The 25,554-nt window shown below is 42.6% G+C and overlaps 1 protein-coding gene and 1 long non-coding RNA gene across 4 annotated transcripts in view; one reads left to right on the top strand and one right to left on the bottom strand.

Moving 5' to 3' along the window:
* Agk (acylglycerol kinase) overlaps positions 1–6,721 on the bottom strand; it is an 88,553-nt gene extending 81,832 nt beyond the window's left edge. Inside the window, exon 1 of the mRNA XM_069996919.1 lies at positions 6,619–6,721. The gene's annotated coding sequence lies outside the window, so the exon portion shown is untranslated. The remainder of the gene's footprint in view (positions 1–6,618) is intronic.
* LOC138809867 (uncharacterized) overlaps positions 6,705–25,554 on the top strand; it is a 48,203-nt gene continuing 29,353 nt past the window's right edge. Inside the window, exons 1-2 of one of the 3 annotated variants that reach the window (XR_011366962.1) lie at positions 6,705–7,157; positions 16,950–17,191. This is a non-coding gene — a long non-coding RNA (uncharacterized lncRNA). Of the gene's footprint in view, positions 7,158–15,677; positions 15,799–16,949; positions 17,192–25,554 lie in introns of those variants that run through there. The other 2 variants (XR_011366963.1, XR_011366961.1) reach the window with 2 other exon arrangements.

Raw genomic sequence — 25,554 nt, 5'->3', positions numbered from 1 at the left:
GTGTGTGACTATTTAGTCTCCTAAATGCTCAAAGACTTACAAATAACAAAGAACTATAATCATCTGCCTATAAAATTAATAACTTTTCAATTATCATATTCACAAAGTAAAACAAGATAGATACATCCATAAATCCCTATAATGAAAGTAAGCTAGCATAATTTCACTAAAAAACAATTGAAGAAATATAACCTTATTTTTTTTTCTCCATGGCACTTACCATATGATGGTATTTCTTTTTATTTACTACTTTTTTGGTTTATTTTTTTCTGGTAGCAGAGTTCAAACTCAGAGCCTACCTTCACTCAGTCTGCTTGCTCAGTTGGCACTCTACTACTGAGGCATATCTCCAGTCCTGCCTTTTGCTGATTATTTTGGAGATGGAGTCTCTCAACTTTTCTGTGTAGGCTGGCCTCAAACTATAATTCTCTGGATCTCTGCCTCTTCAGTAACTAGAATTATAGGCATGAGCCACTGGCTGGCAGCTATTATTTGTTAATTTGTTGCTTAGTCTATCCTACTGGAATGCACTGGAATGCAAACTTCAAGAGAGTAAAGACTTTGTTCTGTTGGTTGCTAGATTCCACGCAAGTAAAATCTGGGATAGACAACTACTTATAAAACATCAATGAAATAAGTCTTAAAGTAACTTTGTTTTTACTGAGAATGCTTATAGATGTGGGAAAAAATAAGAAAGTTTTAAGCAAAACCAGCAGGATAAAAAACCATGTATGGCCGGGTGCTGGTGGCTCACGCCTGTAATCCTAGCTACTCAGGAGGCTGAGAGCTGAGGATCACAGTTCAAAGCCAGCCCGGGCAGGAAGGTCCGTGAAACTCTTATCTCCAATGAACCACCAGGAAACCGGAAGTGGTGCTGTAGCTCAAGTGGTAGAACTCTAGCCTTGAGCTGAAGAGCTGAGGGACAGTGCCCAGGCCCTGAGTTCAAGCCCCAGGACTAATCAAAAAAAAAAATGTATAACTAGTATTACGTCAAGATATACATATGAATTTTAAGATGCCAACATAAATAAAAACAAAAAATTTAAGTAATTTCCTCTAGGTTGTGAGATGGTGGATCACATTTATTTTTAAACTTGCAATGCATATGCTATAAATTAGTTTCAAGATAAATATTTTAAATGTTGATGACTTTGTAAGTGAGGTACATAGACCAGGAAAAAAAGCTGCTTCTACCAAAAAGTCTAATTCTTCTATTTAAAAATCCCTCTTGGGAAGAAGCATTGTTGTTACATGCAATAATAAATTGGTGCCAGGGAGCCCACCCTCTGGAGACTCTAAGACATCATCAAGGCTAGCACAGAAAGGGTCCCAAAGGCACTTCCTCCCCATCCAACACTAAACCATTCCTTCATTCAAAAAACATCTATAAGCCAGAAGCTGGTGGCTCATGCCTATAATCCTAGCTAGTCAAGAGGCTGAGATCTGAGGATCACAGTTCAATGCTAGCCTGGGTAGTTAGCCAATAAAATGATGTAAGTCCAGTGGTAGAGCACTTACCCGTGGGCAAAAAGAGCACAGAGAGTACCCAAGCCTTGAGTTCAAGCACCAGGACTGGCAAAAATTTAAAACACACACACACACACACACACACACACACACACACACACACACACACACACACACACACACACACACACACACACACACACACACACACACACACACACACACACACACACACACACACACACACACACACACACCCCCTATATGGCAGGCTCAGAGCCAGAAGCTGGGGCAAAGAAGAGTAAAAGCCATTCTTGAGTGCTCACAACTTTGAAACCCACAATTAAAACACAAGCGGGGAGGATGGGAGCCAGGGGAGAGGTAGAATGAATAGGGAAAGGGGAGTGAATGCAAGCAAGAATTCACTGTACATACCACGAAATTGAGGAAAATAAGGAAAAGGGTACATCAAAGGGGGAGGTAAGGTGTTGAGGGCATGACACAAATCAAGATGCACTGTATACACAAACCTTTGTTTAATGGAAAAGAGATTTTGAATACCAACCTAAAAATTAAGAAAAGTGAGGGATGGGTTGGAAGGGATAGGTAAGAAGGTTGCAAGGGATGACATTAATCAAGATATATTGTATTCATAAACTGCTCTGTTGGATGGCAACTCCTTTGTACAACTACTTAAAGACAATGAAAATACTTCTTAAGAGAATTGTGTTGGGGTGGGAATGTGGCTTAGTGCTTGCCTAGCACACATGAAACCCTGGGTTTGATTCCTCAGTACCACATAAGCAGAAAAGGCCGGAAGTGGTGGTGTGGCTCGAGTGGTAGAGTGCTAGCCTTGAGCAAGAGTAGCTCAGGGACAGTGCCCAGGCCCTGAGTTCAAGCTCCAGGACTGGCAAAAAAAAAAAAAAAATTGTGGTTGCAATACCAGAAGATAAATGTAAAGGGTCCTTTAAAGAAAGAACTATGTGTGAACGATGTTTGCATTCTCTATGTCTGGACATAGAGAATGGACATTGGAGTTCTAATAAGGTAGTATCACACCCTCACATGAGAGATCACTTTTAGAGGTAACCAAGATGGTACCCTTTTGAAAGGGATAGGGACCTTATAGGAAGACACCATGATACCTCCCCCCCCCCCCCCGCCCGCTCCCTCCGCCCCTTACTATGTGAGGACAAAGCAAGAACACAGAAACAGGGCTCTCACCAAGTGCCCAACTATGCTGGCAGCTTGGTTACAGACCTCCAGACAGATTTTCACAAATTCCCCATAAGAAATAAATTTGTTACTTAAACCACCCCAGTCTAGGACATTTTTGTGTTAGTAGCCTGAACTAAATCTGTACAAAGACAAAACATGCAAGTTATGTCCAAAGAACACAAGTAATATGAGATTTCTTTTCTCACCCATTCAAAGACTCACAACTATGATCCCTATAATAAAGCCATATTAACAAGAGCATACAGATTTTCGTGGCATAAAAGCCTTCGGAGATGAATATCCAAATAGGGAAACTTGTGTATTTTTATGCTAAATTTGATGAGGAGGGGACAGCTATGCAGAAGTATGGTACAACAAAGGGGAATTTAGTAAGGCCTGTTTGATGCAATTTTTCTGTGTCTTTGCATCTTCAAAGATTTAAGAGTATTTCTTCCCTTCATGTGTAGGATGGGTATCCCTCACAGAAGGGTCTTAAACAGAGAAGGTCAAAGATCTCTTTCAGGGTCTGCTTCAGGGAAGAAGAGTAGGTAGTAAAAAAGTGGGCTTCCTGCTTCTGCTGTTTCTCAAGTGTTAAGGTGCCACATTTTGGGGTAGTATGTCCTGAACTTCATTAGTCATCTGGTGGGGATAAAAAGCAGGGTTAAACAGGAGTGTGTCCTCAATCTTTAATGCCCCACATATTAAAATGCACAGAACTTGTTTGAAATCCATACTCACTGCTATTACCTCTCTTCCCCCAAAGGGTCATTTGTTCTGAAACTGAGCTGTTTAACAATGATTCCCAGAGTTCTGACAAAGGTTAGTGCCATGCCCAACTTCGAGAAAGAATGGTTTAGAGATACAGGATGAGGGTGAGGAAAGCATCAGAAAAGACTTTGGATCACATTAATGACTTTGGGTATTATGTTAAAGATGATGGGAAAAAATATATGGGATTTAACAGGAGAGTAATATGATCATATTTGAACTTTCAGAAAAATCACTTTTTAGCAGAATGTAAAATGAATGGGTAGACATTAAAAGTAAAGCTAAAGAGAGCCATTACTAAGTTTCTACCATAATTCCTAGGCATTAAATTTAGGAAGGAATTAAAAGAAAGTCAGATTGGATTGGAGATCTTTAGATCTCCAGGAATAGGTAGCATGTGGTGATCAATTAATTGGTTATAAGAGGTTAAAGAGAACCAACACAGGTTATGTGCCTGGACACTTGGAGGATTATTTCAGATTTGTATTGTATGTTTACAGAGAAAAGCTTAGGCGGTACGGACCAACCAAGTGTAAATGTCCATTGGATATCTGGATATAAGGGTTTGTAATTTTTTTTTTTTTTGTCTGGTTGTGGGGCCTGAGCTCTGGGCCTGGGCGCTATCCCTCAGCTCTTCAGCTCAAGGCTAGCACTCTACCACTTGAGCCATAGTGCCACTTCCGGCTTTTTTTTTTCTGCTTATGTGGTGCTGAGGAATCGAACCCAGGGCCTCATGCATGCATGGTAAGCACTCTACCACTGAGCCACCTTCCCAGCCCGCTGGATATAAGGGTTTAAATGGAGGAGAAATTGGGCATTAGATATAGATTTGGGACTGACTCATGTGGAGGTCAAGTTTGAGTACTTTTTAAAAAAAGTATCAGGGGCTGGGAAGGTTGCTCAGTGGTAGAGTACTTGCCTTGCATGCATGAGGCCCTGGGTTCAATTCCTTAGCACCACATAAGCAGAAAATGCCTGAAACTCAAGAGGTAGAGCACTAGCCTTGAGCTGAAGAGTTAAGGGACACAGCCTAGGCCCAGATTTCAGTCCCCACCACTGACAAAAAAAAAAAAAGTATCAAAAGGGAAGGTGAAATGAATGCCAGTAAGTTAGAGAGTAATCTGAGTTCATCTCTGACTCAAACTCACCTTTTGTCATAAATGATTACTGTACTTAAAAATAATTTTGCAGGGTTGGGAATGTGGCTTAGTGGTAGAGTACTTGCCAAGCATGCATGAAGTCCTGGATTTGATTCCTCATATCACACAAACAGAAAAAGCTAGAAGTGGTGCTATGGCTCAAGTGGTAGAGTGCTAGCCTTGAGCTGAAGAGTGCCAGGCCTGGCAAAAAATAAAAATAAAAATAAATAAATCTGCAGCCAGGAAAGGGTGGCTGGCTCATGCCTGTATTACTAGTTACATAGCAGGCTGAGATCTGAGGACCACAGTTCAAAGGCAGCCTGGGCAGGAAAAGTCTATGAGACTCTCAGCTCCAACTAACCACCAAAAAAGCTTTAAATGGAGTTGTTGCTCAAGTGATGGAGCAGAGTGAAATAATTAAGGGACAATGCTCAGGCCCTGAGTTCAAGCCTCAGTACCATCACAATAATAATAATAATAAAGTAATGATAATAATTTGGAGCCAGATGCCAGCACTCATACCAATAAGACCTTGATCCTCAGTGGACTGAGTTCTGAGGATGAAGGTTTGAAGCCAATCCAGGGCCCAGGGAGAACAAGAGATAGTGGATTAAAGCCTCACTACCAGCACAAAATAATGGTATGTGGAAAGGACCGGTCCAGGAGTCTCCAACCAGATCATAGTCTAGTTATTTACTGGTAAGAGCCTGGGTAAGTCACTCACTAACAAAAGGAGGACCCACCATCTGCTCTGATGACCTAATTTCTCGGTGAATGTTACCTGAGAAGGCTGTGAACATAATTTGTGCATTTTTTCTGTACTTGTCAACACCATAGGCAGTGCACTCACTAATGACATCGATTCCCTTCTAAATAACCAGGTATCTCTGACTGAAAGCCTAAATTTTATATGTTAAATGAATAGGTTTTTATCCTCACTGCAGGTTTCCCACCCTCATCCCAAGTTCTTTTTTTTTTTTAATTTTTTTATTGTAAAGATACTGTACAGAGGGATTACAGATACAGGAGTAAGGTAATGCGTACATTTCCTATCCAGCATTGTTACCTCCTCCTTTGTTTTCCCCCTACTATCCCTTCCTTCCCCACCTCCGAAACTCCTCCCGCCCCACCCCCCGAAGTTGTAAAGTTGGCTTTCAACATAGTATCTTGTATGTCTCATTGTTACAATGGATCATCCTGTATCCTTGTTTCAGCATTTGGTTATTTCCCTTCCTCTCCCCAAATTAGAAAAATGCATATACAAAATGCAGAGCACCCAAATCAAATACAGTGACAACGGGGGTACCGAGTTCTAACTATAGCTCAGCCTCTGAATGTGGAAGGTAGAGGGATTTCTGTGATGGATGATAGATGATAAAGACAAATAGATGATAAATAGGTGATAGAGACAGACAGACAGGTAGGTAGACAGACAGATACATAGATGATAGATGGTAGACAGATAGGTAGATGGACAGTAGACAGATAGACAGACAGACAGACAGACAGATAGATAGATAGATAGATAGATAGACAGACAGATAGATAGATAGATAGATAGATAGATAGATAGATAGATAGATAGATAGATAGATAGATAGATAGATAGATAATTGAACACCTCTGGGCAGTTCTATCCATCTGTGTAGCACCAGACCTAGGAATGGGCCTGGAATGAATGAATGAATCCACCCATCACTGGACCGGACACCAGTAGCCCAAAGACCGAAGGAGAGAGTGAGTGAGGGTCATTGGTAGCGACAGACCCAGAACTTGAGCCAGCACATCTCCCCGCCCCCAACCCCGACCACAGCGGTACAGGCCCGGCCCGGCTTCCACCCGGGGCCGCGCCGCCGCCGCCCGCACCCTCCGAGCCGAGGCCCGGGGTCCTCAGGCCGGCTCCAGGGTCCCCAGGTCCGGCCCGGCGACCCCGGCCCCTCCCGGCTCCGGCGGCTCCTCCCCAAGCCCCGACCCGGCAGGAGGCCCGGCCGCCCGGCCGCCCGCCCAAGGCCCCCCACGCACTCACCACGGCCGGGCCGCTCGCCGCCCCGCCTTCCGGTGTGCGCTCCCGAGACTCCCCTCCTGACGGAGGGAAACCGCGCCGCCGCCCTCGAGTTCCGGGCGGGGCCGGGCCCTGGGGCGGTGGCGGGGGAGAGGAGCTCCCGCGGGCCGCCTTGGGCCTACCTTGTGTGGGGCACTAAGTGGGAAAGTGAATTCACTCCCTGAAAAAGGGGGCAATTTTAGGTGGTGATAAATGCCGAGAGGGAAATAAACAGGTGGGAGGGAGCCGGGGGCTTGTTAAATCAAGGGGTGCTGGGTAGGTCTCCCCCGAGAAAGAGGGGGGCAACCAGGCCTGAGACTTAGATGGCCGGAAGCCGCAGCCCCGGCCCAAGTTCAAGGGAAGAGTGGGCCTGGCGGAGGACACAGCCGGGGCCAGAGCGCCAGAGCCCCGGCCACAAGGCCTGCGAGAGCCGGTGAGAAAAGCAGGGTGAGCCCGGCGGGCCTCGGGTTGTGTCAGACCAGACTAGGCCTGGGCCCGAAGAAAGATGGCTGACCTGTAACCAGGTAAGGAGAAGCAGAGGCCGGGGAGGTCCCTGCCCTGCCTCCACTTGCCTAAGATTTACCAAGGCCAAGTATTCTGCACACCTCTGTCTGTGGGGAAGAGCAAAGGTGAAGCACTGAAGGGAGCTTCGGCTCCTCATCCGCACAGAAATGACTAATACACCTTACAGATGTTGTACATTTGGGCTGAACTGGGGTTTGAACGGAAGGCCTCACACTTGCTCTACCGCTTGAGCCATGCTCCCAATCCTTTTTGCTTTAGTTCATGTTCAGATAGCGTCTTCTGCTTTTGCCCACATTCTTGGACTGCTACCTCTTCCTTCCAAGTAGTTGGGATTATGGACATGAGCTACCTCACCTGGGCCATAACAAACTAACGTTTATCTACTACTTGTTTGACCCGTTACTGCCCATAGAGACTCAAAGTCTTCTCTTTTTCTTGTCATCTCTCAATTTTATTATTTTTTGTTGAAGAGGCTATACCTAAGTCATTGTTTGAGTTTTAATCTGGTTGTGCACATCAGTAAACATGCCTATTTTCTCTCATTACTTTGTCCTTTGTTGCAAGATTCTGTTCTAGTTATGAATTTATGAGGAGAAGACTCCGTATCTTCTTCTCGGTGATGGTAAGGAATTTGGACTTTACGCCCAATGGAATAGGAGAGTAATGGGGTCTGGTTTACATTTTACACATCTCTCTGGAGTCTAGAGTATATGGAGTATAGAGAACTAGAGACCTACAGAGAAGCTAACACTGACCTTGGAGGGTTTAACTTCTCTGTCCTAACCCCACATTGTTGTAAGGACTAAGTCAACCAAACCTTTTTCTTCCCTTCTTCCAGCATCAGTCAGCCAACACTTGCAGAATGGTATATACTAGGTCCCATGGGAGGCCCCAAGGATGTGCTTTTGTCCAGTACCTTTCATGGCCCCCACCCCCAAAGTCATCCCTCCCCATTTCCTATGTGTAGACATGTGTTCCTCTTCCTCCCCTAGACAAATGCTTGGAAGGAAGTGAGTGAAACTGCTATTGAGATTACAAACGGGTAAAGCTCATCCTGTGCTCGAATCCTTACTGGGAAACACTACATAACAGTGTGAATTATCTTGCCTTCTGTCCTAAGACTCCACCTTTCATTTAGGTACTGAGAAGACCATCATTAAAAAAAAAAAAAAAAAAAAAAAACACATCATTTGAACCCAGTGCAGTGTCTCAAAGCCTGTAATTCTAGCTTCAGTAAGCTAGGGTGGCAGAGATGAGGAGATCTCAGTTTGAAACCAGACTGGGGAAAAACAAGAAGTTTCTGAGTTTCCATTTCAAACAAGGACCGGACAATCGTGCATGGCTATTATCCCCAGTGACACAAATGGGAAGATTGTAGCTCAGACTGACCTGGGCATCTGGGCATAAAACAAGACCTTACCTTTTTTTTTTTTTTTTAAAGGGACTATAGATACAGCTCAAGTGGTCCTGCCTAACAAATCTGAGGGCCTGAGTTCAATCTTTAGTACCAAATAAATAAATAAATATCCTACACTGAGATTCTGTCTCTTCCCAGTCTGAATGCAATCATCAAGAAAACAACCAACAGGACTGGGAATGTGGCTCAGTGGTAGAGTGCTTGCCTAGTATGCATGAAGCCCTGGGTTTGATTCCTCAGTACCACATAAACAGAAAAAGGCAAAAGTGGCATTGTGGCTCAAGTGGTAGAGTGCTAGCCTTGATCAAAAGAAGCTCAGGGACAGTGCCTAGGCCCTGAGTTCAAGCCTCAGGACTGGCAAAAAAAAAGGGGGGGGAAGGAAGGAAGGAAGGAAAGAGGAAACAACAAATGTCAGGATGGGAATGGAGGAGAAAGTCTTTCACACTACTGGTGGGGATGTAAATTAGTGCCGCCACTATGGAAATCAGTATGGAAGTTCTTCAAAAAACTAAAAATGCAACTACCATAGGATCTCGAGAATATCTAAAGTGAGTCTGCATACAATAGAGATAGTCACAATAGCTAAACTATGCAATCAACCTAGGTGTTCATCAACCAATGAATAGATAAAGAAAATACAATAGAGTATTATTCAGCCATAAAGGAAGATGAAATTATGGCAATTACAGGAAAATGGATGTTCCTTGCATCCATGAGCACAGACTTAATAACCTGTAAGCCATCAGCTATGGGTGGAGGTAGGCAGCAGACACAATGAAAACAGTGTTTTTAAAATGATGACATTGAGGTAGGCAAATGATAATGAGGGAAGAAAATAGGGGGCGCTCACATCAGTCATATGCTTATCCTGTTACTATTATTCTTGATAACTATTCTGCAATTATTTCCCTGGGCTTTTGGACCTGGGCTGTGCTCACTTTCATTATTGGTAAAAAAAAAAAAAAAATAGATTTAAAAGTTTAGGGGAAAAATAATGCTTCTAGTGGCAGTGGTAGCCTTTAGCATCTCAGATGGAATCTGCTTGTAGGAAAAGATGCTCCCCAGGGTCTGTGCTTCCATCAGAGAAAATATGCACAAAATCTATTCACATCCATTCTGCTATATTTATTCTCTTTATGCATATAGACACTTCTTTAAACTACTTTGTTTCCTCTTAAGAAAAAAAATATGAAAGAGTGTTCCTGTGGTATTTATGCTTAAAATCCTTTCCTTACTATGACCTTTAATATCTTCTGAGTCTACTACTACCAGATTGGAAACATGCAAATGAGGCCTTTCAAAGAAACCAATGGCTTCCAATCAAAGAAAATATTTTCCATATTTTTGCATGGAACTCTAAAAGAACCCTCTATAATGCCCCTAGTCACCTATGGCCTACATGGGTCCTATCCTCTCCTGAGTGTGTCTTCCATTAATGTGTGCCCCTTTAATTCTTCTCCACCTGCTCCTCCTGAGAAGCGAGACCCCCTGACTGTCAGTTTTCAGCTTCCTGTTCAATATGAATGCGAGTAGGCACAAAGGCATGTCCTAAGTTGATCCTATCCAACAAGGGCTTCCATATTGTTTTCATGTCTTCCTTTTTGTTTCTATTTTGTGCTTGGCCAGGGCTGCCTCTGTACCTAAGCTTTTTTAAGCTCAAGAATGGCGCTCTAACCCTTGAGTGACCCTTCCACTTGTGATGTTTTAGATTGTTAAATGCAGATTAGTTTTATGAGCCTTTCTGCTTGGGCTAGCTTTGAACTGGGATCCTCAGATCTTAGCCTCTTCAGTAGCTAGGATTACAGGACATTAGTGCCTGGTAAATTTGACATTTTATATTCTTGCCCTAACACCAAGTAGTAGAGTGCTTGCATAGCATGTGTAGAACCTTGAGTTTGAGCCCTCGCACAGTAAAAAAATAATAATAAAAATAACTAAAAATAAAATAAATGAAGTTCTTCCTGGTAAATTCTTCCCTAACCTTCTACACTTTTACAGCATTGCAAATAATCTACACTTAAAAAGTCCTTGCTTTACTCTGTTCAATGTCTAACATTCCCTCTTTCTTAGTATTCTAAATTATATGAGAGAAAAGAAAACAAGTTATATGAGAGAGGTATTTTTTTTCTACAAAATATCCATATCTGGGGCTGGGAAGGTGGCTCAGGGGTAGAGCGCTTGCCTTGCATGCATGAGGCCCTGGGTTCGATTCCTCAGCACCACATAAGCAAAAAGAAAAAAAGCCGGAAGTGGCACTGTGGCTCCAGTGGTAGAGTGCTAGCCTTGAGCTGAAGAGCTGAGGGACAGTGCCCAGGCCCAGAGCTCAGGCCCCACGACCAGACCCAAAAAATACATAAATAAATAAAAATATCCATATCTTCATTCAGATAGTGTCTGGCTTTGAAGGGATTGAATGCTCAAAATGAGCCTTTCTGCCCTCTCACATAGGAATTTTATGCAAATATAATATCACAAACTACTTTCCTCCACAGCAGACACAGGTGAGAATGCAGCCACCTTCCATTTGTGGCTCATCCATCCACCTGAGCTCTGTGCACACCTTCTTCCTCCTCTCTTCAAGAAATACAGCTCATTAATCAGCTCCTCCTCCAGTATTTTTCCTCCCTTTCCACTGCCATTCCTGCTTAGCACAGAACATACTCAAAACAGCTCACTCTGACACAGAAATATGCCATTCATTACCCTCTCCAATCCTGGGCTCCTCACAACCACCTTTAAAACAAATCTTATTGATGTGTAACTTACATGTAGTAACGTACACCCATGTTAAAGATGTAGATAGAGAGGCCACGATAGAAGTATGTATTCCTATAATGGCCATAATGAAGATGAAGACCATTTCTAGCATCACCAAAGAGTTTCCTTGCCCCCCTCCCTCTCAGTCAACCCTCACAGACTCCCACCGACACCCCCCACCACCAACCAAGCAATCATGAATCTACTTTCTGTCTCTATGCCCTTGGGCATCTTTCTTGCAGAGTTTCTTATACATGGAATTTTTCAGCATAGAGCTTTTTGCTTCTGGCTTCTTTCTTTCTACAATTACCCCTGTTGTTATATGCATTCATTTTCTCTCACTCTGATAAGTATTCATTGTGTGGATTTACTGCATTTGTTTATCTATTCTGATGGACATTTAAGTTGTTTCAGGGTTGGTTCTCCACCCCCCCCTTCCACTATAAGTGAAAGCAACACAGAGTATGCACACATGTGAACGCATGTTTGTGCTTTCATTTTGGGGAAATACATAGGAAAGGGGGCTAGGTTAGATGCTAAGTGTATGTTTAATTTTTAAGACACTGTCAAGCTATGTTCCATTTCTCCAGGTGTGACCAACACCAAGGACTCTACTTCCTTGTCAACACTTGTATCAGCTTTTAGACGGAAGGCATTTCCATATACCTAAGTGTCTATAGCATATCTCCTTTAAGGAAGCATTTGTTCAAATGTTTTGTGCCTTCATGACAGTGGAGCCTCCATGACCCAATTAACCTTGAACCAAGGCCCACCTCTCAGAGGTTCTACCACAGCAACACCACCAGACCTGGGGTCAAATTTACAGCACAGGAACCCTTAGGAAAACACACATAGACCATATCCGAATCCTAGAACTCAGGCTGGGGAGCTCTGAATTCGTTGGTAGAAGCTGAACCATGCAGGAAAATGCAACAAGTAAGTTTGAGGTTGGGGAGTCACCTAATCGTACACCTAATCGTACCCAAATCTCCCTGGAAATAGTTGGAAGTTTCCAGTTAGAAGTTTCTTTATTCCAACTCCAACTATTCCCACTGCACAAAAGACTGATACTATAATGCCGATTCACTTGATCAGATTGTTTCACTCCCATCAGATTGACTTTGAAATCCAGAGCTCACTGAGACAGACAGGGAAGATAGACTGTGAGCGTGGGAAGCAATCCAAGAAGGGAAGAGAGATGTCAAAGACAGGAAGTGACAGGGCACAGCAGACACATTTTACATTTTCATTGAGAGCTTGGTGACAGTCATTACACCATCAAAATCCTGCTCTCCTACATTAATTCATCCTTGGCCAAGGAAGGTTAAAAACAAGTAGGTTAAAATAAAATTGTATTGAGTTGCTCATGGCAGGTATGGGTATTTGTTCAATTCAGAATTATCGCTTTACCCCAGATATCTCCAATAAGACCTCAGTTTATATCTTCCAGGCCAAAATTCTTCACAGTGTGTTTTATAGAGCACTCTTTCAAAGGAAAGTAATATATGTGTGTGTGTATGTGTGTGTGTGTATAATATGTACACACAAACACATGTGTTAACACACATGGATAACCTCTACCATCACACCAACAACAATAATTCCATGAACTCGAAAATCACTAGGTTAAATATGTCTCTATATTAGAACTCAATAAAACCTTATTAATACAATGAACTTCCAAAAAGATACCATAATATATAGTGTTATGTAGCATTTAAGTTGGGAATAAAACAGACTTCTACATGTTTTGTCTGATGGCTTGAAGTGGCGTGGTAGAAGCACTTCTACTCTTAGAGACAAGAAACTTAGATTTAATTTCAGTCATTTTGTTTAGTGCACCACTGGGGGTGATTATTTAAATTTTCTGAGTCTCTGTTTCTTTCTCGATATAAACATAATGACCTAAATTATCTCAGAGGGCTAGTCACAAAGATTACATGAATTACTAGATGTAAAATCACCTGTTCAATATCTGATGCCAAATAAATGTAAGTTATCCTTTCAAATCCAAATCATATATTCTCAAAGAAAATGTGGATTTAAGAAATCCATGGTACAATTTACTATTCACATCATCATTCTTAATTTTCAGCCAATTAATTTTTTTTAATTGTATTTTATTTTATTTGAGAACATACTGTACAGGGGGGCTACAATTACATGGGCAGGATAATGCATACATTTCTTACCAAGCATTGCAGCCTCCTCCTTTGTTTACCCTTCACTTCCCTTCCCCGCCTCCCCCCTCCCCCCACCCAATTTTACCCCCCTCCCCCCACCCAATTATACCCCCCTCCCCCCCCACACTGACATTGTAAAGCTGGTTTTGACATGACATTTTGTACTTCTCATTGTTGCAACAGGTCCACCTGACTCCTTAAACGACTTGTTTGTCCCCATCTCCTCCACATGTTATACTGACATCAAATATAGTGAAAGCGGGGGTTACACTGTGGGGGAGGGACATACAAAGCAACAAAGAAATAATCTTATAAATGCGTTAGAAACACATGCATGAAAGAAACGAAAACATTAAAATACATATTTAAGGGTTCATTTTCCTAACATCGCATTATCTGACCTTTTCCGCTTGACTCATACCTATACTAGATATTGCAAATAAGGGAAACCATGGGACCTATGCTTCTTTGGGCCTGGCTTACTTCACTTAATATAATTTTTTCCAAACCTTTCCATTTCCTAACAAATGGGGAAATGTCATTCTTTCTGATGGAGGCATAGAATTCCATTGTGTATATATACCACATTTTCTTGATCCATTCATCTACTGAGGGGCATCTGGGTTGGTTCCATATCTTAGCTATGGTAAATAATGCTGCAATAAACATAGTTGTGCTGGTAGCTTTAGTGTGGTCTTGTTTGTAAAGATTTGGGTAAATGCCCAAAAGTGGGATTGCAGCCAATTAATTTTTATCCAACTAAGAGTAAAAATATACACAGAAAGGGACCTAAAATTTTATCATAAATAAAAGAGTAGGAGTCTATGATTCCTGAGATAGCCAATGTGCATGAAATGAATATTAGAAGCTTCCATTCACATTGTGAAACTTCTAGCGAAGTCTAGGGAGAATGTTTTTGGGATTAAGAATACGATTGACTGTCCCATTATTATTAGTGTGGTAAAACAAATAAGAAAAGGGGAAACTGTTCCTTTGAAGGGAAAAAAAAAATCTCCCACTCCATTGAGTTCATCCTCATTTATTGGGCATTTGACACTGGCATTTAATGGAGCCTTAGACTGGATCTGAGTCTCCTTTCTACCTCTCAGTTCACTTTCTTTGCAGCTTTTAACTTTTGATGCTGGTCTCTCTGTCCAAAATTGCTCAGTGTCCCAAACTGCAAAATGGTTTACACAAATACAAAATCCTGCTGCTAATTGTGTATGTAATTGCTGAGATTAAATTCTGTGACTGAAAATTCTCTGACATTAATCCTGAAAGCTTTCAATGTTTCGTTATTACCAGAGTCTCTTATCTTGGACCTTAAGAGGGGAACTTTAATCCTTAAGCTTTAAACCATGTCATTTTGAGTCCTAGTTAGTGGTTTTTGTAGTACTGACAGCCTGAGGAGTGCACCACTAGGTGGTGCTAAAGATCCAGCTGTAGAAGGTGCATTGGCGATAAACAGCCCAAGTAGGGCTTCTTCCTGGTTATTAGTCCACTGGCCAACACCAGGCTGCTATCTTTTATTGCCAGGTTTTTGGGGATGTCTTGGCATGAGTGTGATGTAAACAGTCCCTCTGCAGTGCTCAGCAGTTAGCAAAGGAGAGTCTAGGGCTTTGCAGTAAGTAGCTCCAAGTCCACATCAAAAGATCATTACTGAATCAACTTTCTACTTCCTTCCTTTTTTCCTCAGTCCCCAAGTCCAAGGGGCCTATTTAGTGTTTCTTCAGTCATTCTCACAAGCATCTATTGCCTGTAATTATGTGTCAGCCATATATCTAGGAGTCGTGTAGCTGGAGATAAGGGCTTTAGAATTTTTTTTTTTTTTTTACTTGACATCAGTAACAAGCCTGGGTAACATGGATTAGAGTCATGGCTCAGATCCTGCAATCAGGACACCAGATTGTTGGCAGGTGACTTGTGCTTCAAGAAGGAAGTGAAGAAAAAAATATCATTAGTTCTCGTATTCACAGCCGACCCATAATCTGTCCCTTTACCCCCACACACCATCTGCATAAAGGCCTTAGCTTCTGGCCACTTCCTATGTTAAGCTCCTTTTCCATCCCTAACATAGATTTGGATGTTTATTTTTGTTATTCCAGAATGCAATGCAGGTTTGAGTCTTGTTTTGTTTTGTTTTTTCTAAGTAAGAAGTCTATTGAGACCACATCCCTAAACTAGTATATTATTCAACAATGATAAGAAATGGAGTGTCAAGCTACCAATGAAAAAAACCAATGAGGAAACTTAGATGAACATTGCTACATGAACGAAGTCAAGGTGAAAAGACTACACATTGTCAATTTCCAATTCTATGACATTCTGGAAAAGGCTATGAAATGGTTGTCTGGGCTTAGAGGGAAGGGAGATGAGCTTTATGAGTGCAGCACGGGGCATTTCTTTAATGTTGTCTTTAATGTACTATGGTTTTTTTTTGTTGTTTCTTTCTGTGTTCTTCCTCCCCCCCCCACCCCCCCCCCGGTATAACCCCTGTTGTCACTGTTTTTGATTCCGGTGCCCTGCATCTTGTATATACATTTTTCTAATTTAAGGAGGGGAAAGGAAATAACAAGATGAGAAGTGATTGGCAAAGCTATATTTGTCAAAACTGATAGAATGTACAGCACAAAGCATGAACCCTGATGTAAACTATGGAATTTAGTTCATGAAAACACATGGACAATAGCTTGCCAATGATAACAAACTGATATCAGAGGTTAATACTGGAAGAAAAACTGGAAAGTGAGTGTAGGAGAACACTCAGTACTTTAACCTGCTAAATAAACAGGTTATTCATTTGAAAAGAACTCTGTTAGGAAAGATGTCACATTTAAATAATGCTTTGCATAGTTTGGGGAGTCAATCTATTTTGATTCATAAAAGCACCATAAAATGCAAAGGACTTGTATTATCCTACAGAAATCTGGTGATTTCTCAGGATCACACAGCTAATAAATAGCAGGACAAGGACTTATATGCAGTCTTGTTCCAGGGTCCAATTCTCTTTTCTCTTCAGTCTAAAACATTTACAAGCAGAAAAATTGGTGCCAATTTATCCTCCACTTTCTCCAATGACTGTGCTTTTTTGTCTCCTGGTTTTTTGTTTTTTGTTTTTTTTGTTTTTTTTGGTCAGTCATGGGGTTTGAACTCTGGGCCTGGGCACTGTCCCTCAGCTCTTCAACTCCAGGCAAGCGCTCTACTACTTGAGCCACAGCACCACTTCTGGTTTTCTGTTGGTTAATTGGAGATAAGAGTCTCATGGACTCTCCCAGGGCTTTGATTGAACTCAACTCAGTAGAGTTATATATTGCAAATTAGAACTCTAATGCGAGGATTTCATTAAATCATATTCAAACTCAACACAGCATCTCTTTCTTCCAATTCTTTCCTTCCATGTCATTTGGAAACCTTGCTTTCTCTTCATTTTTCAGAAAATCTGTTGGATCAAAGGATGAAAGTAAAGTGATCACCTGCAGGACGCTGGAGGCTTTTTATACAATTTAGCATTGAGGGTGTGGGAGGGGTTGCTCTCAGATTAAACAACTGTGGAGGCTCTTGATGGGATCTGAGCCTTCCAGAGGCAATGAATACCCAAGAGCTCTTCAACTGGACTGCACAGAGCATGGCCGTGACAGCGACCCCTTGTGGACATTAGAATTGAGAGTAATAGAAGGTATGTCTCTGTCTCTCTTTCTCTCTCTGTCTCTCTCTCTCTCTCACTTTCTTTTATCAGTTGTGGGGCTTGAACTCTGGGCCTAGGTACAACTTGTGCCACAGCTCCACTTCCATTTTTCTGGTGGTTTATTGGAGATAAGAGTCTCATGGACTTTCCTGCCCAGGCTGGCTTTGAACCATGATCCTTAGATCTCAGCCTCCTGAGTAGCTAGGATTACAGACATGAGCCACCAGTGCCTGGCTTATTTTCTCTTTTTATGGGTGTAGAGATCACACTACTCCTCTTGAGACTACAGACTTCCAGAATTTCTAAACAAGGTGGGAGAGTGGAGTGTCAGTTCCCTCGAGATGTGGTATGATAAATTGCATAGGAAAAGAAGGAGCCGTGACCATGTTTGCACCTTGGTTTTGCTGAAAGACTTCATAACTACCCCCAAGGGATGTAGTCTGGAAGGACATATTTTGGAAAGGACTGAAGACGATGAGGACAGCCACACAATTATAGAGGTGCAGTGGAAAGGGGTGTCCGTGGCTCTTAGGTGGTAGCCGTCTCTTTTGCAGCATCAGGACTGTGCATGGAACCCAAGGGAACACAAATGTGATCACAACAGGACAGAGAAATTGAGGGAGTAGAGAGACCATTGGTGACAGCACTCCAGAAATTTGAACTTTTCCCAGGGGAACTGAAGGCTGGGACTGAGGAAGTTATAGTAAAGTCTTGGCAAATCACTGTTGGCGACTCTCCCATCACTGTGCATGTACATGAGAGAAAGCACTTAAAAGGTGGGAAGATTTATTTTGGCTCACAGTTTCAGTCCACAGTCACATGACTGCAGGGTCACGGACAGGCAGAACATTATGGCAAGGGTGCATGGCCGAGTGGAGGAGCTCAGCTCGTGATGGCCGGAAGCAGAGACAGGGAGGGGCAGGGACAGGTCCCACCATTCCCAGGGATGCAATCAAACAGGAATCCAACACAGCCTGCAGAGGGTTCTCCTCGCCCTTCCCAGTCCCTGGCAGACACACACACACACACACACACACACACACACACACACACACACACACACACACACACACACACACACACACACACACACACACACACACACACACACACACACACACACACACACACACACACACACACACACACACACACACAGGCTGGGATTATTGGTGGGTTACTCTGAGCTAAGTGATAAGTTGGTGGAAACCTGAAGGGCTGGTATCAATCTTCCCAGTGGAAGGAGCTAGCCAGGTATGAAGCCTTCCAGCCTCAGAGGGAGAAGTAAGTGTGTGTGTGTGTGTGTGTGTGTGTGTGTGTGTGTGTGTGTGTGTGTGTGTGTGTGTGTGTGTGTGTGTGTGTGTGTGTGTGTGTGTGCGCACACCAAGGCCCTGAAGTGGAATATCTTAATGGTGGAGCTGAGAGGAGAAGAAGAAGAAAAAAAGAAGAAGAGGAAGAAGAAAAGGAAAGGGAAGAAGAAGGAAGGGGGAGGAGGAAGAGGACAAGTAGGGGAGGAGGAGGAGACTCAGGAGGAAGTGGTGAGGCTAGCTAGCACCTACCCACGCAGGGTCTTCAGGTTGTGCTGAAGAGTTGGGACTAAAGAGAAGCCACAGCAAGTTCAGGAATGAAACAATTGGGTGTGTGCAATATGATCACTCCAGCTAATATGGAGGCTTTGTCAGATGGAGTTGGAGTGGGATGGGGTGAGGTGTGGGTGGATGGATGGGGAATGCTGAGAATTCCAGGGGTAGCAACATAAGAAACCGGCTTGCACTGGTGTGAGGCAGCAGAGATGGACACACAGATACTTTGAAAAGATTTGCAAAGCAGAACAACACTGGATCCTTATCTTCAAAGCACTTACTTTTAGTCAGGTGCTGTTGGCTCACGCCTGTATTCCTAGCTACTCAAGAGGCTGAGATCTGAGGATCAAGGTTCAAAGCCAGTCCAGACAGACAAATCCAAGAGACTCTTATATCTAATTAACTATCAAAACTCCAGGAGTAGAACTGTGGCTCAAAGCATAGAGTACCAGCTTTGAGCCAAAAGCTAAGGGACAGTGTGCCCAGGCCTTGGGTTCAAATCCCAGCACCAGCACAAACAAACAAACAACCCCACATTTCCTAAGTAGGGAAAAATCATGTAGATGGTAGTGGAAGGGCAAGGATGGGTAAAAGAGGTAGGAAAGAACTATTCTAATAAAATCCAGAAATGATGACAAAGGGAATTCTGAGAGGAAATAACTAGGAATTGTTGGGAATGAACATCAAGCCTTCCCTGCCTAACACTGTTGGTTTTATGATCTTACACGTCACATGGGGCCCTGACACACTGCTTCACCACCCACCGGGGATAAGCATATTGTGCATTAGTGTACTTGGCCTTCAGAGATGGGAAAGTAGCATGATGGAAGAGCACTCACCCAGCATGTGCCAGACCCTGGGCTTGACAACCAGCTCTGAACATAAAACAAAAATAGCTTGGCATTCAGCCCATCTTCATGCACTTTCAGATCTGATTTCTTTTTCTTCCTCTACTCAACAGATTGCTTTCTTGTTTGTCTTTTAATTATTGAATTGCTGTTCTTTATCTGAATCCTCTGACTAGTAACTTTATTATAACAATTGCCCAAGACTCAGAACTGAATGGTACACAATAAAAATTCCCAATAATGAAAATGCTTAAATTAAATAAAAAGCCTCCCAATATGTAGCAGAGTGTGCTGGAATATAATGAGTTACTGACTGTATGAATGATTTATTTTAGAAGTTCTATCAGCTAAAGAGAATCATAGTTCAGTCTTAACACCAAATACTCAGGCCAGCCTGGGTATATTCACCATAGAGCCTTTGAATGGAAGAGCCTCATGAAGAGCTTATTAATCAATAAATACGACCCTAATGGTCAGTTGGTATTTATGACTGTTATTTTAAGATATACCTCCTAGTGTTTTGGGTTTTTTGTTTGTTTGTTTTTTGTTGGTTGTGGGCCTGGACTCTGGGCCTGGGCGCTGTCCCTCAGCTCTTCAGCTCAAGGCTAGCACTCTACTACTTGAGCCACAGCACCACTTCTAGCTTTTTCTACTTATGTAGTGCTGAGGAATTGAACCCAGGGCCTCATGCATGTGAGGCAAGCATTCTACCACTGAGCCATCTTCCCAGCCCCTTCCTAGTGGTTTTTAAAGTTGGTTTTAGTTTTTTCCCACTGTCCCATAAATGTTTGTGACTCTGTGTGTGTGTGTGTGCACGCGCGCGTGTGTGTGTGTGTGTGTGTGTGTGTGTGTGTGTGTGTGTGTGTGTGTTCTAGGAACCCATTTAAATGGCCAGACTATGATGCCTAGGCTAGAATCTACTTTTGTTTGCTATACTATTTTAAAGAACGAGAAAAGAAAAAAATCTCATAGAATATTAAAGAAAATCCTAATTTTGTGACTTGAAAATGCAAAATAGTTTTATGAATAGTTAATGAGAGAGCTATATTCTACATTCGATTCCTCTTACCACAACAGCAAAAAGGAATAGCATGATACTGAGAAAATGCTGTTTGTTTTTTTTCCCCCATCTATACTCAACTCATCTGATACTAACTGCGTGGGTTTTCCACACCAGGGGATTCTGGCGTTCGCCATCCCGCATGTGCAGTCTCTACAGGTGAGAGGCTCTGTCCTACAAGACTGACCCAACCCACATGTCCAGCCTAAGCGTAGAGGGGGCAGGTGACCCAGCTCCTATCTGACTTGACTACAAATCAAGGATTCCTGCACCCCCCTCTCAGTTTTGGGAATCTACTCTAACGATTCACAAAATAGAGACAGTGAAACTTACCATTTTATTTTAGGGAGTTTTAGAAAGGATATAGATGAACAGCCAGAAGTGAAAGTTCTAGACCAGTCACTGGTGGCTCATACCTGTGATCCTAGCTATCAGGAGGCTGAGATCTAAGAATTCTGGTTCAAAGCCAATCCTGGCAGAAAAGTCCCAGTGAGACTCTTATGTCCAATTAACCACTCAAAAACTGGAAGTGGAGCTGTGTGGTAGAGCACTAGCCTTGAGTGAAAGAGATAGTGCCCAGGCCCTGAGTTCAAGCCCCATGACCAGTCAAAAGAAAGAAATTGAAACCATGCAATTAAATAAACTTCCTTTTAAGTTACTTGTCTTGAGTATTTTGTCATAGTAACAGAAAGCTGATTGATTCAATCTACAAAAGATAACTACATTCCAACCCAATGATTCTGTGGTATGAGTTTAGTTGTACACATGTCCCATCATTGTTGTAACAATTTACCACACACATAGTGGCTTAAAACAGTGCTTTTTTTTTTGCCAGTCTGATTCTGTGGTATGAGTTTAGTTGTACACATGTCCCATCATTGTTGTAACAATTTACCACACACATAGTGGCTTAAAACAATGCTTTTGCTTTTTTTTTTTTTGCCAGTCATGGGACCTGAACTCTGGGCCTGGGTGCTGTCCCTCAGCTCTTCAGCTCAAGGCTAATGCTCTACTACTTGAGCCATAGCGCCACTTCTGGCCTTTTCTGCTTATGTAGTGCCAAGGAATCGAACCCAGGGCCTCATGCATGCAAGACAAGCACTCTACCACTGAGCCACCTTCCCAGCCCTTTATCTGCTACCTTAATTGCCCTTTGCTATGAGATGCAATGAATTCAGACATTGCAAGGATTAGGATAGAAATACTTGGGAGGGGACTATTATTCTGCCAAAATTCCTCAAGACTTGAATAAGAATATTTAGAGCAATACCTTTTATTGGTTAAAAACAAAATGGAAACAGCTCTAGTGTTCATTACTGGTAGAAAAAGCTTTTATATATTATATATTCAAAACCAAACCTTTACCACAGTGACACAAATGAGTTGTAGCTTCATGCTCTAGCTTGAGTGGATCCCACAAACAAGATGTTAAACATGAAGCTGAACATAAATGCTGTAGCCCTGCACTGATGCAAAGATAGTAAAGCTTACAAAAGTGGTGCAAGAGGTCAAGGCAGTGGCTACCTGAGGGGAGAAAGAAGCAAGATGATGACAGGGGAAAGGACTAGGCTCTGGGTTGTTTTAGGTCTGGGTAGTTGCATGTATGCTTTTCACTTCATGAAAATTCAGTGAAATATATAAGTGTGATTTGTTCACCATTCATATCTGTGCTACATTGTGTGCCAATCTTAAGGCTTGAATTTGTGAACAATCCCTGAGCTTTTGTGTTCAAAGATAGTGCTCTATCACTTGAGCCACAACTCCACTTCTGGCTTTTCTTGTGGTTAATCAGAGATAAGAGTTTTATCGACTTTGTTGCCTGGGCTGACATGGAACCAGGGTCTTCAGATCTCTGCCTTTTGAGTAGCTAGGATTACAGGAATGAGTCACCAACTCCAAACAAGAAGAAAAATGTAAATAATGAAATTTGTAGTACTGTTTCTTCTTTTAACATATTGGCCTCATTTTTATAAGATAAACTCCTTGGGGGACAAGGATTGTATATATGTATATGTGTGTGTGTATATATATATATATATATATATATATATATATATATGTATTGTATATATGTATATGTTTTCCAAGAGTGGGTTCTCAATTCACATAAAAAAGATCCAGTTCTGACTGGGAATGTGGCTTAGTTGTAGAGTGCTTGCATACCATGCATGAAGCCCTGGTTTTGATTCCTCAGTACCACAAAAACAAAAATAGGCAGAAGTGGTGCTGTGGGTTAAGTGATAGAGTGCTAGCCTTAAGCAAAAGAAGCTCAAGGACAGTGCCCAGGCTCTTAGTTCAAGTCCCAGGACTGGCAAATAAAATAAAAAGATTCAGTTCCTACAATCACTTACAAGGTAGCCACATCTTCCTCAAATGTGCGCTCAGGATGTGCCCTGCACAACTAGTTGCAGAGATTACATTTCACCCAAACTGTGTCCCCACATAGGTAGAACAAGTAGTATCATGGCCATGTTCAGTTTCACAGCCCAGGGAAGAGAGAGCATGGGGCATCCAGGGAAGTTCCAAGCACACAGATTCCAGTTGTCTCTGCCAGGGGAAGGAATGTATTGTTGAGTCCAGCAGTGATGTGGAAGGACTCACATGGAGGATGGCCATCCAGGGGAGCTCACCAACTCTGATGTCCACCCTCTTCTTTCCAGCACCCCCTCATCCATGTGTGATACAGACCTCTTTTTCTAAAGCCCACCTATCTTACCAACCAGACAAGGCTCTCCATGTGCTCGTGGAAGAATTCTATAATTTACCATGCTTATCTCTCTTTCCACAAAACTTAGCTCTCAGCAGACAAAGCTGCTGATTAAGCAGTCATGCAAGGTAGGCTTGACCACCAAAGGTGATCAGCCACCTCCTTAGTCCTATATGCTTACCCACCTTCTTCTTCCCTGGGGCAGAAATTTTCATAGTTCAGGAGTACGGTGAGGGGCTAAATGAAAATAAATATATGACTCCTTTCCTAATTCAACTATCTACATTCACAGAACAATTCATTCTTCCTCTTTCACTCCCTATATACTCAGAGTGTAAGTAAAGCAGAATTGTGAACAGAAAGCTTTACAAGGCACAGGCTGGGTCAGTGGGGGTAGTGATGGTGATGGCAGAGAGGGAAGGGAGTTGAGAGTAGACAGCTGGAGAGAGGATTAGGGAGACAGTGGCTAGAGGCTCCAGCTAGGAATATAGAGCAGGGTCAAGAGAGAGGGTACCAGGGTCTTCTTCCTGGGTCTTCTCCAGGCTAGCGATGGGATAGGGAGATGGGGAGGAGGTATTTTTAACATGCAACTTCCATGCTGTGCTGAAGAGCTCAATGCTGTGGCTAGCAGAGGGGAAGCTACGGAGATTTGCCACCGAGCCCAGTGGAGATTTAACACATTGATTTTTTTTCTATATTTTTTTTCCTGGGCGCTGTGGTTTGTGATTGAGTGAGGAGGTTGGGGAAGACTGCCAAGGCTTTTAAAGGTGCCAATACTCTGGCAAGAAATAAAGAATAGTGGCTGCTAAAAGAGCCTAGATGCTCCATTCTACCTTCCCGTGTCTCATTTTTCTCTTCCTCTTTTTACTTTCCTGGATGACCCTGCCTGTCTATCAGTGAGGCAGTCAACAGCTTTGGCAAAACCCAGAGCGGGTCTGGGGGGAACACTCAGTGCAGGAGTTGCAAGGCTGGGTCCTCAGCTTGGCTGATGATCTGCCCAGAGTATGCGGCCACTCACCTTCTGGCTGGCTCCCTGGCAAATGCCTTCTTCCACAGTTGCATTTATGAAGTGTGCATGGGCTGTCTGTCACACACCAGGCTCTAGGCATACAGTTGTACAGAAAAGACATATATGGTAAGTGCCATAGAGGAAAATAGGAGCCCAGGGTAAGAGTAACACCACTTAGTGATCAGAGAAGGTGGCATTTGAAGACAAAAGCTCACATTGACTTTTCTTCCTACATTTTTTGTTGTACTTATTCATTAATCAACCCAAAGTCTGACTCCTATCAGAAGAAACACAATGTCTGAATGTACCCTACCCTTGGCCCCACGTTAAACTGCTGAAGTGCCACAGGCTACTTTTTTTTTTTAAGTAAAACTTTCCAAAGTAAAAGAATTTGCCAGTGATGCAATGATCAGGAATTAAAATGCCTATAAGGAGCCACAGTGATACTTGAAGAATTAACTCTCTTCATCATTTTCATTGGACAAAGTTTCACATTCTGTTAGAGAAAACAAGAAATGGAGCATGTCCCTAGGCTTCTCATGTGCAATGGTACGTTCCCATCCAGAAGCTCGGTTGTCAGCACTGCACGTCATTGCAGCCATATTGTCTGTCTGGGACTGTGATTGCAATTAGGTAATCCCTTCTTTTCTCTCTAGTTTCTGTCTCCATGTCCATTCATTATGAGCTATTTATTGAATGCCTAATGTGTGCCAGGTACTATTCTTGCTAAGAATGCAGTAGTGAACACAACGAAACAGACTGAATCCCCTTCTCATGCAGCCTGTTTTTTTTTTTTTAAAAAAAAAAAAACAACTGGGGGAAATAGTCAATAAATAAACCAATCAACATGCAATAGCTCTATTAGCTAAAAGGAAAAATAAGGCAGAGAATGATCCATAGGGCTAGAGATAACATCTTACATATTCTTCCCAAAAGGCAATGCTTGGGCAGAGACCTGGAGAGGCTGCAAAGGAAGATAATTCTAGGCAGAGGGAGCAGAAGATGCAAGGATTCTGAGGTGGAACTGTATTTGTTGTGTTCTAGAGGCAGGAAGCATCTCTGAGACAGGTTTGAGGTGCAAATAGTTTACTCTGTAGATCATCTTAGAAACATTCTGATAAGCCAGGCACTGGTGGCTCATGCCTGT

The sequence above is a fragment of the Dipodomys merriami genome, unplaced genomic scaffold, assembly GCF_024711535.1.
Source record: "Dipodomys merriami isolate MVZ:Mamm:240054 unplaced genomic scaffold, mDipMer1.0.p SCAF_5, whole genome shotgun sequence".
NCBI classification, from domain to species: domain Eukaryota; kingdom Metazoa; phylum Chordata; class Mammalia; order Rodentia; family Heteromyidae; genus Dipodomys; species Dipodomys merriami.
This window is presented reverse-complemented; position numbering and strand designations above follow the sequence as displayed.